The sequence below is a fragment of the Rhopalosiphum padi genome, chromosome 1 (assembly GCF_020882245.1).
Source record: "Rhopalosiphum padi isolate XX-2018 chromosome 1, ASM2088224v1, whole genome shotgun sequence".
In the NCBI taxonomy this organism is placed as follows: Eukaryota; Metazoa; Arthropoda; class Insecta; order Hemiptera; family Aphididae; genus Rhopalosiphum; species Rhopalosiphum padi.
Window position 1 is genome coordinate 73924798 of NC_083597.1, and position 18445 is coordinate 73943242.

At 28.8% G+C, this 18445-nt stretch overlaps 1 protein-coding gene across 1 annotated transcript in view; it reads left to right on the forward strand.

Moving 5' to 3' along the window:
* The first annotated feature begins 203 nt into the window (after nt 1-203).
* The window catches only part of LOC132922079 (uncharacterized), a 191503-nt gene continuing 173261 nt past the window's right edge, over nt 204-18445 (forward strand). The window contains exon 1 of the mRNA XM_060985408.1: nt 204-545. The gene's annotated coding sequence lies outside the window, so the exon portion shown is untranslated. The remainder of the gene's footprint in view (nt 546-18445) is intronic.

An 18445-nucleotide genomic window follows, 5' to 3' on the forward strand; every position in this document is an offset into this window, starting at 1 on the left:
AGATTTTAAATTCTAAGTGATCTTACAAAAGTATTGACATAAAAATTATTTTCGTCTCCGGCTAGACGATAGGATATATTCATAGACATTTGGTGCATTATTATTATAAAATGAAATTATCCGAGAAAAGCGCAGAGCGTCGCGTGCGCTCGGCACGCCACCGGTAACCAGTGGCGGCGGTGGCATCGGCAACGACTTCGAACTCAGTCGAAAGCAGCGGCGCGAACAGTCCGTCTAACGTGGTCGTACAGCTCGGTCGGTGTCTGTCACGACCTACCTCGATACTCGTAGATACGCCATTTGTTTTTAATATAGCACACGGTTTAAGATCGTATAATATATCGATACATCATCATCGCCATCTCCACCGTGATAGTGTCGTAAATATACATTAATATTATACTGTGCGTGGTTCTCCGTCCATCAAAATTGGAAAACACTCGTTTTGTGTGAAACTACTGCAATAGTCATCATATTACTTTCGGCCCGCGGATGACGTTTCGTCGTCAAATCCATCGACGGACATCCGGACACTGCTTTGCAAGGTAAGTAACTTCTACTGCCCTCCCCCATATTTATAACATAATATATTGAAAATATTATATACGTTATGGTCGTCGTTTAACAGTTTTTCATTAGAATATAGTACATACTTAAAAATATGTTAAGTAAATATATAGGAGAATTTAAATAAAAAAATTATCATATTTATCATTATAAATTTTTGAAAATGTCGAGATTTAGAATAGCGCTTATAAATTTCAATATAAAAATTTGTAAAATATATAAAGAGAATCTAGTGGAATGCACGCCCTTGTATCTTATAGATGATGCTCTTGATATTATCTTTATCACTGCATCTAATAATCACCTTGGAGATAGATTTTTTTTATTTTGGGCCTATTAGGTAGATCGTATTTTAATGTTAGTGTCCAAACATATAATTTATTATATGCTATTATCTAGCATTAATAGCTAATTTGTTTGCTAAGCGTTGAGCTAATTTAGTCATAAAATCATATTTTAATATTATCTAATGTTTTATTAAATAAAGTATTTTTAATTTATGATTTTTTAATTTTTATTTTTTTTGCAAGTTAAGCTTTTCGGATACTATGCGCCTCGTCATTACATAATATCATAATGCGGTTGACTCTCGGGCTCTAGGGGATTATTGGGCGCGAAAAAATGTAGAGACATGCGCTGTGATTTTATAAATATATTTTATTATCATTGACAACGATGTTGAGGGTTCATGTGAAAAGTGTTATTTGTGAAGACTCTTCATTTGAACAAATTTTACCTATATAACCTGAGTTAAATAAGTACATTGTATTGAAATATATTTTTGCTATAAAATACAATATTAATGAAATGACATATTTATTTACCCCTAAGTTTTGAATTCGTTTTTTTTTTTATAATTTTTAGAAGATATTATAGTATACGAGTAATATATGATATTAGTGCAACGCTGAACGCTTGAATAAGCACTAACTATTAGATAACCGTTGTTTGAGAGTAACTATAATATTATAGGATAAATATCGCGTGGTCATTGTAGTGGAGGACGCATATTACAATATAGTGCATAGAATTCAAGGGTAGTTGAGGTGTAGACACATTTAGACCCAAGGCACAGTCTAGTTCTGTACAGAATACACAACGAGCCGTTAAACTAACTTAAATAACTAAAACGAAATCGGCTATTTTATGGAGATAAAATGTATCATTGGTAACATTTAAAAAACTGTGTTTTATATACACAGTGAACGTGGTGATGAATAGTTGGATGATAACAACATAACTTACTGATTTATAATATAAAATTAAATGTATTAGTATATTTTATGAGATTTAGAGAAATAAAAATCAAGTTAACATGATAAATATTTTACTAGATGAAGAGTCGAACACTTTATTATGTTTAAATATCGAGTCTTATGACACATAATTTTAAAACCTTAAATATAGATATTATGTATATGATTTTCTAACAATTAAAATTATATTTTACAGTAGATCGGTTAATTGAATGATATTGTATCCTCGAAATAAACTATACGTTTTTTTAAATATATGTATATTTCCAAATTAACTTTTTTAAACTCTTTGTTGCTGTACACAAGGGTCCATGTACATTTTATTCATTCCACTTTTACAGTTTTGAAGAAAACAGCTTATATTATGGAAATTTAAAGATATTATATATATATATTGGTATTGGCTATTGGCTATAGTTACCTGCTTAAAAATGCATGCGCTCATCCTGAAAGTTACAAGCCAAAACGTAAAAACGGTATTAATATTGTACTGGTATATTTGCACGTATGAGACGTTTAGTAAGTATAGAAACGCTAATTCTAACGATAACACAACAGGTTGTTTCTATACTCCACTAAAGCTACGAATATAGAATAATATGCAACATTTTTCATAAATGTTTGAGTATTCAACCCATTAATACTTGTTATAATTAAATTATAACCTATGATTGGTTATAATTTTCACGCGTGTATACATTTAATATATATATATATATTATTTCACGAATGGACTGAGTTTTGAAATAAACAAAAGGAAAATCTTAGTATTAAAATAATAATAAAATGTATTGTATAATAAATTGCTTTTAAAAAAATTACCATTATTTTTTAAAAGCAGTGAGAAAATAATAAATTATTTACGGGATTGTAGGATTTTTTTTAGGTTTTTATTGTTGTTTACATCTGTCTGATTCTAAAACGGAACACTCAAAATAAAGTAGTAATGAATAGAATCTTAAAAAATAAGAATTTCGCCCTGAATTTTCTTTACTAACGAAAACGCCTTTAGACTTCAGTGCAAATTTTAAAACCATATTTTATAGTTTCTTACCGCGATAGTGCATACAAATTTAGTTAATTTCGAGATCTAATAAAGAGCCGTGCTTTACTTACAAGTGTATTATAGTATTATACTTTAAGTATATATATTAAGTATTTAAGTACAATATTATGTTTTGAAGCGAAACACAACCATAAGAAAAACTTTCTTTTTAATAAACTATTTAATACCATTATTATATTTTAAAACATATAATTTACAATTGTATGTTTGCTCAAGTTCTTCTGAAAAACTACCTATATAAAACAAATATTTATAAAATATATTATATAAGATATTTCAACTGGTGAGTATTAAACTCAAGTATATATCTACACTATATTTAATATATATTATAATTATTATATAATTATTTAATCTGTTTACTTTGAACGCTGTATTCTAAGCAAAACGAAAGTATATAATATAAAAAAAATATTTTATTTATGAAATAAATTAAATCATTTATTAATATTTACTCACTGTTTATATTGTTTAATTATGAGATTTAAACGAATTACTTTGAATTATTCATTAAAGGTTATAAAGATTTAATAGTATTAACGATTTTAAATTGAATATAATAAATATTTTAGTGTAAAGAAATCAATTTTTACGCCTAAGGATGTTCGAACTTCCTGAGCATTGAGATATAAAGTAAACGTTTGTTTAAGGTTTTTTTTTTTTTTTAGATTGAAAATAGTCATAATAGCGTTACATTTTATTTACGTAAAATCATCCCTCGAGTCCTAGTTAGCGAGGAAAGCAAGGGAAAAATAACTATACAAATGTTAATAACTGTTTCGGGCAATGGCTTGTAGCATTTTTCTCAGCGTCTGTTTGCTTCTTTGTATATGTGTTTATATTATGTGTTGTAACTTGTTGTAGTATAAAATAATACAATTTCATTGGCCCCGAAATGCATATTCAACTTAACATTTAATGTTTATAACGGAAGAGATGAGAAACAAAATAATGAAAAATCTTAAAAATAATATTCAGTTGTTTCTTATTATAAAATTCTTTTGAGCTATCAGAATACTACTCAGTCATCGGATTTTACGAAAGTCGTACAATATACATATATTTATTGTCGTCATAACCGGCAAATTCGTGGCCGTATTTAAGTTAAGTCCGACGGTTATCTGTGACTGAGAGAACTGGGAAACGATAATAGAAATTAAATATATTATTTGAACATCTCACTTGTAGTTAAAAATCACCACTCCTCAGTACCATTACAACCCCACCTACACGAATCTGATCATACTGTCACTCAATCGTAGTATACTATATTGTCCTGGCATGCAAGTATAATATACCTAACCTAAAAAAAATATATATATTAAAAATGTAAATAATAATTAAATAGCTGTACTGGAACTGTTTTATCTATACGGTAATTGAAGTTTATAATATAAAAAAAAAAAATTATAAAATAATATTTACCTATACTTATAATTTACTATTACATCATCATATACAGGATAATTCACCAAGTATGTTCGCCCACATTTTAACCTAAAATAATGCAGTTATTCAAAATTTGGTTTTTAGAATTCTCAAGTATACTTAAAGACCATATTTTCAAAGTTTTTATATTTTTTGTCCTACTTAGAGTATCCTGTGTAGATGCAAACTTTTATTTTTCAAATGACAATTTCCTTAATTGGTTAATTGTAATAATATTGACATATAAAAATCAAAATTCAAACAAATAGTTTTTAATTTATTTAATTTTATGTACCAAGGAAATAAGTTTATGATAATGTATTTGGTAAACATGAGAGCTATTGGCTATGATAATATTAACATATAAATATTTACAATTTATAAAAATGGTCTAAGTATAATATATACTAAATTAGATTATTAATCTATTTTATATTTCTGAAAAACAATTTTTAAGTATAATATTATACTTATAATATAAACATTTAAATAACTGAAAAACTACTCGTTCGAATTTTTATTTAGATGCGTCAAAATTTTCAGAAAAATTACCTTCTAAATAATATACAGTAGAAAAGTCGTCATTTGAAAAACGGAAGTCTGTATCTCCACAAGAAATTACTTAAGTAACACAAAAATCTCAAGAATTTTGAAATATGGTCTTAAAGTGTAATTACAAATTCCAAAGATCAGAATTTTAATAAATGTATTAATAAATGAAAAGAACGAAAGTGAGTATGCTTGGAGGTGAATCACTCAGTCTCTATATATATGTATAATATTGCATACTACGTTATAGTATCGTACGCGTTAGACGATTTTTGAATAAAACTGTTTATCCGTAAATATTATAATATCAAATTTAATGTGGAAGAGATTTTGTGAGCTTTTTTTTTTTGTGAAGGGTTGTGTGTGGAAGGGGTAAAAAATACTCGTGTACATACGCCCGTTCAAACAACGTATCAAATTTTTATGTGTCTACCTATGTATGTGATGCACGCAATATATATTACACGTACCTACGATATTGTGTATAGAGTTATACGTTAAATATATATTTATGTGGCTACTGAAGAACCGAAACTAAAAAAAGACCATTTGTACTGCTCGGAAATCTGGTATTTTTATATGTGAAAAGAATAAGACTTAAATCATACATTGTTAAATTCGATGTTGGTTTACGAAATTCAATATAGTTCTGGCACGAAGAGTAAGGGAAACAAATACACCTACCTACTCGTAAATATCCGTTTCAGGTGCGCGTGTGTACACAATATTATCATATTTCGATTTTAAATATATCAAAAGAGTGTTTTTTTTTCGAGGAAAACAATATAACTGTAAATCAAGTATCTATTAACTTAAAACAAGGTCTTTATTTTTCTTTAATTAAATCTTAAACGTTCCCCGGCGTTTGCCGTATTTATTTAGTATTACAAACATTTAATTTTATTTAATTCCGGTATTGCCCGCGTATTGTGATTATTATTTTTTTTCCTTGTTCAAATTTATGGATGTCATTAAAATTCAAACAATATCAGTAGACCGCGGACATCAATAAATAGTTACATAAAATTTGAGATGTGTAAGTGTATGAGTGATCGACATAAAACATAAAACAGAACTTTTACTATAGTTTTAAAAACAAAATAAAATCCCGTCGATTATTTAACTATTATAGGGGAGCTGTTTTTAGTTGAAATATTATGTTTGACATAATAAAAATACATCGGATATTGCAGGTTTAACATTGCAGGTTAAATTGTTTACTTTAATTCGATGATCTTATATAGCAGTGTTTTTCGATCAGTGTGTCGCCGGATAAGTCCAAATTTGTCGTGAAGTATATTAATAACGACATAAAATACACAATCATTTTTGATATGATTAAGAGAAATTACTAGGTATATGATATAATGTCTATGATATTATATATTAAAAGTAAATTATTTGCTACCTCTTGAAATTTATCATTATTTTTATGTTAAATTTTTTCTTTGTTATTTTTTATTTCACCATTGTCAATTAAAATTAAATATTACCAATTTTTCTGATTTTTTTTATTGTGTCGCAGAGTATGAAATATTTTAACAGTGTATCGCCATAATAAAAAAGTTGAGAAACTCTGTTGTATAGAACTCTATAATGTTAATGTGTATAAAAACTGAACAATCAATAAATTTAACTGTTAAAAAAATTGACTTCCCATTTATTATAAAACAACAACGAAAAAGTCGGTCCGCAATTATTCGGATAAGTAACTAATTGGAATAAACGTGAAATGCACAACTCTGGCAAATATTGATCATATTTTATTCACGTCGTCTTATGTTACGTATCGATTTAATAGAGTAGACTTCGCTAAAGAATAAGACCTCATAAATAAATTTAAGTGGTAATTATCGTAAACATAATAATACATATTACCGTATAACTATTGTGACTTACTTCGCGTACTTACTGTTTTAAAGCATTATATTTAAATATTGTATTCAGGATCAGCAATGTAGATGTATACTTAACCACTTGGGTAAGTATTATATTATTTATATATCTAATGTTGATAGCTCCGTATTTTGTTCAAATCTACACAGTTGTGTTGTGTACTACATAATAATCTCATGATATGACTATACAGGCTAAAGCGTATCAAAAAATAATTAAAATACATTCATCTCTTTTAAAATAATATTAAATATCTATTGTTGTAACTGCAGTTGTACTATTGTAGTAGCGCTAATTATGTGACGATAGTGGACGAGATATATCAAAAGATTGAACATTTTTTTAAAATTCAAAATCATTATTTTTTCATAACTTTGTAGAATATTAAATTATCTATCAAACTTAATAAGATAAAATGAATTTAATGGACATTTTAATTAGGTACCTACTGATAAGTTATAACTTTTAATGGAATCTAAAAAGGCATATCACGCTGCTTATACTCTGTCTCCGGGATAGCCACCAATGACTGTGTGTATTTGTTTTGACTTTCAAATTTTTGTAAAAGTAAACGCTTTTTTTTTATTGAAATTTATTATCACTCGTTTTATATTTTTTCTCTTCGCCACATCAATTTACGACAAATGGTTTTTATTCGAGCTTTCTCACCATCAATCAAACAGTATAGCCAGCTGCACTCATAGTCTCATCGGTTGACGTTACGCTGTATTTAGAAATCATTACTCATTGGATTATTATATTAGTTAGATTTCTTGTTATGGCTAGAAATGATTTCCATGTATACTGTACAGATACGAAAACAAACTAGAATAAATAGGAAATTGGCGTAGTGAACTAGAAATTATTTACAGGTAAGCTAAATACAACACCCTCTCATCCACTTGATGAAACCCTAATAGAAACCTTTAATATCATATTTTTTAATTACATGTCGTAATAAATACTGAAATACTAGGTAATACTAAATTATTAGCCTTATGCACCTACCATCCCTTAAAAATTCAGCGGCGGCCATCGTTCGATTAGGTAGCTCATACCGCCACGCCACTGTCCAATTATGGACGTGTATTTTACGAATTGGAAGTCTCCGAGTAAGCTTCGTAAATTACTAATATTGTTTATATTTGAACTAAAAAAATATACGCTACAATATAAACGAATAGCACGTAATTGGTTGAGATTATAAAAGCGCATAATAAACAATATTATTTTAAGATGGTTCACAAACCGAATGGTGGATAAACGAAGAAAAACGACGTCGTAATGTGCTTATAAAAATTTAATGAGAAAACCTCGTAATAAATTCCAAATATTTTAATTTGTATGCTCGATGTATATTTTTGCACTGGCCACTGGGTCATTTTTTCAACAGTAATAACATTCATCATCTCGAAAAGTATTTATGTTTTTGAAAATAATTTTTTTACACAATGTTATATTTTTTATAATTTTAATCTTCGTACAATTTATGGTAGAAACATGCATTTTTGATTTTATATCCTGCAGTAGAAAATTTTTTTGAGAATTTGATGTATAAAAAAAATCGAATTTTAAAAGACAATATTTAGGTATATAATAGGTTTAAGGTTAGGACTTGATTAGTTTATCAGAAGTATTGAAGTACTAGTTAAATATAAATTCGGTTGCTATGCATTATGCATTACCAAAAGCAAATGAAATTAAAAATTTATTCTTGACATTAAAAAATTAAAAAATTAAAAGAAAAGAATCACCAGTATATATTTGTGTGAATTGCGGATATCGTACAGTACGATGGCGGACGGTCCGAGTGTTATCGATTTTTTAATTATCGTTATATACTTGTATCACAACTGTTGTCGAAAAATAATCGCGGGATAAACATTATACGATGGCGTGTGTGGTGAATAAAATGTTGTGATTTTCTGACGCGTATATTATAGGAGAATATAAAACGAAACGGAACAAAATTCATTCCACGCGTTTCCGACGAGTTTTTTCCTCTCTTTCTGTCGCACGCAATGTGCTTTGAACGTTTACAACAATACGAATTTTATATTAAATTTCTACCAAGTCACGATTTCGTTTTTCCCATTATGCGTTTATGTATACTCTATGTCGTACTAATATAATATAATATAATATAATATGTCGTAATAATTGCTACTAATTTATTTTTTTTTGCTGAAGTCGTTGACAGTCATAAAAAATGAATAAAAATCACGTAACAAACGAAATAAAACATAAAAAAAAAATTCTTACTTAAAACCACACAATGTCTTTTTTCTTCTCTTTAACATAATTTTCAACTGCTCGCACACAATATATAAATTCAAAAAAAATAAAAATAAAAATAAAAAAATAACATAAAAGTGTGTGAACTCACACACACACACACACACACACACACACACACACACACACACACACACACACACACACACGCAAGCACCTACACACACACACTCACATACACATATATGTGCACGTACAGTGTACACATATACACGATGTACCCCGTTGTGAGTGGAGTTGAACTTGTTTTCATAATTTTCGAAATGGTGAGAACGTGCAGTGTACGAACTCGCCTCACAACATGTGTAAGTACTCGTATAGTAACTTGTAAAGTATAGATATATAGCACGGGTAGTGAATTTTTTTTGAGTTTATAATAATAAAGTTTCGAAAAAATGCACGTTTTTACTCAGGATAATGGGGAATTTAAAAAATTTACTTACTTTTTTTAATATCTGTTTTATATTTTATTAGCATTGAATGTTTTAATGAAACACAAGCAACACTAGCTTCATCCAACCATGTATTATTTATCTGTTATGATTTGAAATAATTTACTGTTGAAAATATTAAGCTTTTACATAAAATGTTTGTTAACGCGAATATTTATGAGTTTACTTGGAAAGAGTCACTTTTTTAAAAGGTACAAAATATTATTATTGAAAGCAGTGTTAGTTCCAAACTTTTATATTCTGTAGATTTATTTTTTAAAATAATAACGAACTAGTTTCATTATTTATTTTTTCATCAAATACAAGATTAAACGATGAAATAAATAATACTTTTGCGTACGATTAAAATGTGGCCAGTGTGTCGTAGGTTTACGGTCTCTGCAATAATATAGGTACGGCGTCTTCAGAATTTCGTGTGGAAAAAATGGCGTTTATTATATCAGTTCTTATACAATCCCACCACTTTTGTCAGATCAAATTTGTAATTCCCTCGCCGTGTGAATAAGTAGGCGTAACCGTCTCGGTTGCGCGAATAAAATATGTTATATTATGTTATAATATCATCGGTGCTGGCGCTACAGACGATCATATTTAAAATATTTATCCGAACGGCGCTTAAGAGAAATAATAATAATAATAGTATGTTTGTAAAACGGCTTTTTACGATGTTTTCGTGGTTACGTACACGTTGTGATAATGGGGGTGTGCGCGTGTACGTGATTATATATATATAGTAGGGAGGTACAATGAATTATTACTCTCATTAAAATATACACGTCACGGTCGATATAATAATAATAATTCATTTTTCTTAAATTAATTAATTAACGTTATTAATAATATATACGCCCGCGATATGTCTGGGGAAATTAATAGAAAGCTGCGGGGGACTAACTCGTATATTTTTTACAAAAAATATCTACACTACATCGCTATAGATTGTATTGTATTACATAATATTTAAACGGTCAGTGAACTTGCAAAAACCACTTTAAAACATTCCATTCGAAATTATTAAGCCACTTTAACACTCTCGTTAATTACATGACATCTCCCGCGCGTCTCCCTGTATCAAACATCTTCCATCGCCTTAAAAGCAATTGGTCCAGAGACCTGTTATCTTAAAAGTTTGGTAGCTGGGTAAGCGCCAGTAGTCTGAGAATCCGTTATACCGAATGGTCTCCTTTTCACATTTATTATGTTCATTGTATCACATATACTGTTGATCGATGTCAATTAATGTTTAAGTTTAATCGATTGTAATATTATGTTTTTATGAAATAAAATATTTTAATGTATAATATATGTAAATTTTAGATAAATATACAACATTTATAATAAATATTATGAGTACGTGGTAATACCCTGTGGACAATATCGAATTAACAAATATCAAGATAAGGTAAAATTTTAAATTGTCAAATTATATAAGATCAGATAAAAATAACAGGTTATTTGTTTAAATATGTAATAGATAATATTAATAATGGTTTGTAATGAAAATAAATTACTTTTTAATAATATTTATGATTTGAGCTAATATTTTGTGGTTCAAATATAACATTATATTTACTGTACCTATTTTAATAATTTTTTTCCAAATTTCGGTTGTTAAATGACTATCGGTTATTATGACCTATTTTTCCTGGTCCCCTGAACATCATTTTTAACGATTTCTTCTGTATATTATACTGAAATTACGTCATATTTGTTATATATATTTTAATTCGTGTGCCGTCTGAATAAGTTATATTTTTAACGAAAAAAACCGAAACTTGAAATACAAATGTATACTCATTATACGTAGTAAAGTGACCGAGTAAATTTAGGACGTCTTCCGCAATTTTCTTGAAATGAAAAGTAAATCGCATACCAGATGAATATTTTACTACGAAAACGTCCAATAAAAAATAATACGGTTGTATATATAGTACGACGCGAGCTGTAACAAGCCAAAGCGAAATTCTTATAAAAAAATGGATGGCAATAAATTGTTATACTTTTTGGGAACAGAAAAATGAAAAAAAATATATAGTAAACTGAATTATATTATTTCATATATTATATTGCGCTTGATTGTGTTTCTTCGAAAAATATCGAGGTATGGGTGTTTGTAATATTTTTTTACGTGTTAAATGAAACCATCATTCGGTAGTTTTTGGAAAAATTGTAGATCGACCTGTTATTCAAAGTATAATGTAGACTAGATTATCGATATTTTATTGGTATGAGGTACGAACCTGAGGACCTTGGAACTAAAGTTTTATAGCAAGCTTTTTCTAGTCAGAAAAGTCGTTGTTAATTTTTTCGGAACTTCTAAAAAACAAATCGTGCGATGAAAAAGCGAGTAAAAAGTTAAAATTTTTTGTCGATTTCGGTGATTTTCGCCGTTGTATTGAACGAGAACACAATGCATAGACTAATACGATATCATGAAATCGTATAAACTTGTATATCATATTTTGTTCACTTTAAATATACAAATTTTGGTTTTGCTGAAATAACTTCATCATATAAACTTATACACACACATTTCGATGGGTGGGTGGGGTGGAGAAATTTCCATTTCCCCAAGTCGTCTTTCTGTACGTACGATAGACGAACACCTGAAGCTGATTAGTTAACAGATTTTGCCGTATAGTTGTATACTTGTTGATTGTTGTAAGCCAATTTTCAGATTCCTAACGTAGTTCTACACAGCCGCGGCTCGGCGACTCACAAGTAGACAGCGACCCGTGGATTGGAAACCGCTGCTATAAAATATTGAAAAAACCAGAATATTATTATTTATTTTTATATGATTATATACTGGTCAAGTATAACATTATACAGATGGTATAAAATGTTTAAGATGTAAATAATAATTTATGTTTATAACCATATCACGGTATAACAACTTTTAATAATTTGGAAAAAATGTTTCGATGAAATCGTGGTAATACATCAAATACCATTTGGTTGATAAATAGGTTAAGGTATACTTTTGGTGGTAACGGATACAGCCCATAAAAATGCTCTATTTTTTAATAAATAATGTCGACGATGAGGACCACACCACACTGTTATACGGGTTTGTCCGCCGCCGATCAGACGTAGTATCACGCGCAGATTGTATATAAAGTCTAATAACGAAGTTTTAAAAAAAAGGGACAGGTTTTCGAGTGTGTACTTCGAATGTTAAAAATATACTCCACACACAGGGATTTATAAACGACTATATAGGTGTGTATAATAATAATGCCCTCTGAGAAAAATCGCCCGCAATAAATGTTAATAGTGCTCCGATGTAGTGCTCGACGCATACCAAAAAGCAAGTACATAATATGTATGTATATATATATATATATACATACATAATACGCGTTTAACGTATATGTTTTTTTTTGAGCGAGTAAAGGAAAGAATGAGTAGGAGGAGGAGGAGGAGGAGGAGGAGGAGGAGAAGAAGAAGAGCACAGAACACGGAGAACATCATGAAAAATGGATTTCTTTTATTTTTCATTTGCTCTGTTTGCGCGGGATCTATACTAAAAAGGAGTGTGCGTTTGTTTTTTTTTTCCGAAAATCAAATTCGGCGACGGCGGTAGTATGACTTCACCTTTAAACGTGATCTCTATAAAACGGCGAGGGGTATATGTATATATATATATATATATATATATGTATTATTATTACATGCAGGTTTATCGCATATGTGTACCGACATATAATATATAATATATGGGTGAGTATTATTACACTTATACACTACGCGCGAAAAAAGTATATTTTATTTATCGAAACCCTTACACGGAACATAAAGAGATACCGTTGTGCGTAAACGTATAATAAGCAGGGGATAAAATAATATTATTTTATCCACGCGCCGCAGTCTATACATAAACGACGTCTCGGATTCGGCGTTAGTCACGACCGAGAGAAACGGTCCTTTCGGAATGGGTATATTTTATAATGTTTATACAGTCCTATTGTAACGTATACCGATGATGGTATTTCGAAGTCGGTTCTTAGAATTCGTGATAAGTTCATCGGTTTGAAAAATTGACCAAAATCACCTGCGAGGGGGTGAGTAAACTTTACACTACCCCTGCATCTCACCACTTATTTGTCCAAATTTTACCGGACAAATTGTAAGTCGATTTTGGACATTTTTGAGTTCTCTTAACTCCCATACATAATTGTTGATGAACAATTATGTATCAGTGCGTGTGACACGCGTGTTGACCACGTTTCACTGTTCATTGCATTTTATCGAGTATTCGCCGTGTATTCTGTGCGCACCGATACTCTTAAAAGGACGTCATACTTGCATGTTTTGTCTTCTTCTTATTAACATACCAATATTTAGATTTGGTAGTTTCAGATTTGTGCGATTTCCCTCGTCAAATACGCTATTGATAGAGTATAGAGTGCAAAAAACAAAATAATAAAACGCATTATTATTGGTCTCATACATATACGCGTATACAGTTCTGTCGACCTGCTGCTGGTAAATTAACATAATATTATATATAACATTGAAGCAGTAACAGGAAGAGTGCGTGCGCATTGAACAACAACAAACAAGACGTTGTAATTTAGTACATATATACAACGAGCCTAACTTTGCAACTAATGGGTATTTATGTGTATTATATAATTATACATAAACATAGTCTCGTCTACATATAATATTACATACACAAACTATACAGGGTGATCTGACAAGCATGATCACACCCAATGTTCATTTAATAAAGGATTTATTCAAATTTAGATTTTTGGAATTTTTAAATAACATACTTTGAATTCTTGAGATTTATTGTATTACTTAAGGACTGTGTGTGTTGTGGCAATACATACTTCTATTTTTCAAACGATAGTCCTCTTTTTTTACTGTAAATTATTTAGTGGATATTTTTTAAAGAAATTTTATGTATTTAATACCAAATTTGAATTAGTACTTTTTGAGTTATTAAATTGTTTATAAAGCATGTAAGTCCTTAAAAATGGTTTTACAAAAATAAAAAAAATAGATACAATATTGGATAATATTAGGATTAATTGAACTATTTTTATAAATTATAAATATTTATAGATTATAATATTATATAAACTACTAGAATTTTCAAATTATCACAGCCGATTGTTCCCATATCTCCCAAACTCACTATTATAGGCTTATTATCCTTAGTACATATAGTTAAACAATTTAATAACTACTCATTAGAATTTCGATCGTGATTCGTCAATATTTTTAATAAAAATATTGGATAAATAATTTAAATAAGGTTGTCATATGAAAAATTAAAGTTTGTTTTTTTTTAACAGTAGGATATTTATTTTTTTAAGTATGACAAAAAAGCTTAAGATTTTGAAAATGCGGTCTTCAAATATATTTTAAAATGTAAAAAAACAGATTTTGACTAATGTATTATTGAAGAAAAACGAGGGTGAGTATGCTTGGTGAATCACCCTGTGTATAAAATACTACATCAGTTGAGTATTATTGTAAAACTATTTATTAACGCGTACAACATAATTTATATTTTATAATATCATAATAATAATATTTTGACACTACGGTAATAATGAATAAGTAATAAACTAATAGCACGTTGCATGCCTACAAATAAAATGCAAACGATTTCATTTCACGAGTAGGAAACGACGGTTTCGCGTGCGTGTGAATAAAATTGTTGTACGGGCTTTTGTGGATTTTGTTCAGTCAAAAGTTATTGCATTATCTTGTGATAAATCCGCGATATTAATCGTCATTGTAAAACGGTTGCGGTAAAACTTATTTTTTAAATTATCTATACTATATACGTATATAATAGATACGTCTTCATATAATATAATTTATTAATTTAAAATGAATGTTTTATCAAATATTTGTTGCTCGTTGTTGTAGGCAACTGCAGTGTACATAGTGTATAATATAATAGGTATGTGTACATACAGTATAGTAATAGCTTGCGCGTTAAACGATCAAACGCTATGCTATACGATTTTTGAAATTAAAAATAAAATCTTCCTTTTTAGTTTTTATTAAATTTTAATACGAAAAAAAGTTACCTTCTTAAACTATTTGTTACGTATAATAATACAAAACAAAACATATTAAACATATTTTATTGCATCTTAAAATATATTACACAATATATTTATATTAATATATTATTATGATGTTTCTGTTCAAGGATTGGTGATAATAATCTATTATTGATTTGTATTGACAAGTGTAATAGTAAAAACAATATTATTTTATAACATTTCGTTGCCTTACATTAGTGTTATTATTATTTTCCAGCTAATACACTAATATTTGAAATAATGTATGCATACAATGTCATTATTTAAACATAATTTAATACAAAATGTACCAGTATAGAACGTAGATAAATGCGAAAAATCCGTCGTTTTCTGTAATTTTGTGGTTTTAAAGTGGTTTATTTGATCGAATATGAAAATTACGCAATAATTTAAAATTATAAAAAAAATAACTACTCAAGTCCGCCGAAAAGCGTTTGGAATAATTAAACGGTTTGGTTGTACAGACGAGGATAAAAAAAAATATTGGTACAACTTTTACGATTAAGGATTGGATATAGCGTTTTTTCAAACTTTGTGCGGTGTTTTTGGGGTTGCACCGTTTTCTTAAAAAAAAAAATGTATATAATAATAAAGAAATAAAAATAATATCCTTAGAAAATAATACGCTTGGTGTTCGCACAGAAAGTTGCGGAAAAAACGTCGTGTATTCGTCAAAAATATGAAATGCACGTCGTTCGACAATTTACGACGATCGTGTGGAATGGCAGGTGGAAGACGAAACAAAAGCTTACCATGAATACGCAATGGGGACGACGTGCATATTATTATAATTTGATGTCGTGGAAACCGAAAATTTCGCGATTTATTTCGCGTTAAAAAAAAGTTATGTATTCACTATGATGTCATTATTATATGACTACCGCTCTTATTATGATTACACCTTCAACATCTGAACTATATATTGTGTACGGAGTGTGTATTATGTAAGGCCATTCTTTAATCAGTGCAAATACTGAATACTGATTTTCTAGGTGAATTTGGATTGGTGAAAACATTTTTTTTTTGTTTATTAAATACTATATTTGAAATCAGATCTATCATTATTTCAATTAATTTATAGTAAATTTTTTTTTAAAAAGTTTGCTTGTTATTTTATATCGTCATCATTTTTCAAATTTTTTGCTTTTTAATTTATGACTTTAATATTTATTATCTTCATAAACCAAAACATAATAACTATCAGAGAATAAACTGTAAGAATATGTAATTAATTAGTTATGAGTTCAAACAATCAAAGTACCAATATTTTTAAAGTAAAAAAATTAAATTAATTTAACTATCCGACTGGATAACGGATTGGGATTCGATTTTTAAATGATTAAGAACTGTTTTCAAAATCACATTACCTTACCGATAAAATTACTATACTGCAGTTAAGCGGTTAAGAAGGATTGCTCCGTATAATATGTAATTATATCTTATAAAACCTATGCATATTTTCCATTAACGGGTCAGATATGTGCGAAATAATTAAAATGAAAACACGTTCAAAATAGTTGCTGATTTTTCACGTTTATTTGGTATATTATGTAATATTATAGGTATAAGAGTTGACGGCGGCATCGATTCGATTTTCTTCCGTGCCGGTGAGTCGGGACGGAGCTTAATAAATTCTATCGGATTAAAATGCCGCATTTTTTTTTTTTTTTAAAAATGCGGCGGTGACGGGAATGAACAATAAGAACATTCAAAGCTTTTTTCAACCATTAAGGACGACTACGACAATATGATATTTGATTTTTATATATAAATGTGATGTAAATATGATAATATATAATATTACGTATATATACTATGCAGGCTTGTTCTCGAGGTTGCGGTGTTTGTCGCGTATTCACCGATATATAAGATAATAAGCGCTGTACAATGTTTCCTTTTAGAGATAACACGTTGTATAAATTGTGTCCAGTGACTCAGGATTGAAATGGGTTTTTGAGAAGAGTTAGGAAATATTGAAGTACACATTTGTTGCGATTTTTTAATATTCAGCCTTTTAATTGTTGGAATAAAAATATTCAGCCTTTTATTTGTTGGAATACACAATTTCTATTATGTAATTTTGATCATTTAATCAAGGTTTTAAATTTAAAATCGACTGTTGTTTTTTTTAACTTAATAATGTAATTCGTAATGTATTCAGTAGTTTGTTCTATTTTTTCAGCAAGTTATATTGCCCAAACGATTGAGCTAAGGCTAAACATTTAAAAATTATTGACAAGTTTGTATTTTGGAATTTTCCAGTTAACCGATGTCACTGGATTAAAATATTTTGCATTATCTTTGAAATGAAACACACTGTAGGTATATTCACTGAGCTTTATTTATATGCACAGAAAAAGGAAGGAAGGAACGGACGTGAATAATAATTACCCATCACACATGGCCGACGGGTACCAATTCGTTTTACTGGTGACCTATACCCGGATTTACTATCATAGTGCAGGTGCCTACTAATATTTCATTGACGACCTAGAACAATAATTTTAGCATTTTAAGTATTTTTAACAAATATTCCATAATATAGTTAGTTATAGTATTCATAGTTTAACAAAAAATATTATATAATTACAACAGAAACGTTTGCAGTTAAAAATGTTATTAAATCGTTTTCTGTTACTGTCACATTGCGTTGTACATCATATTATTTTGTTTATTTTATAACTAACTCAATAAGCTATGCATAGTGTGTGTATGCACGCCAGTTTCAGGATTCTCATTTTCTACACCACATTCTTTCAAAAGAATAATCATCTCATGCTTACTGTATCCACGACCTAATTGAACAAATACATATTCTTAACGAAATACAGAGCCGTGAAGTACATAATATAACGATAATAA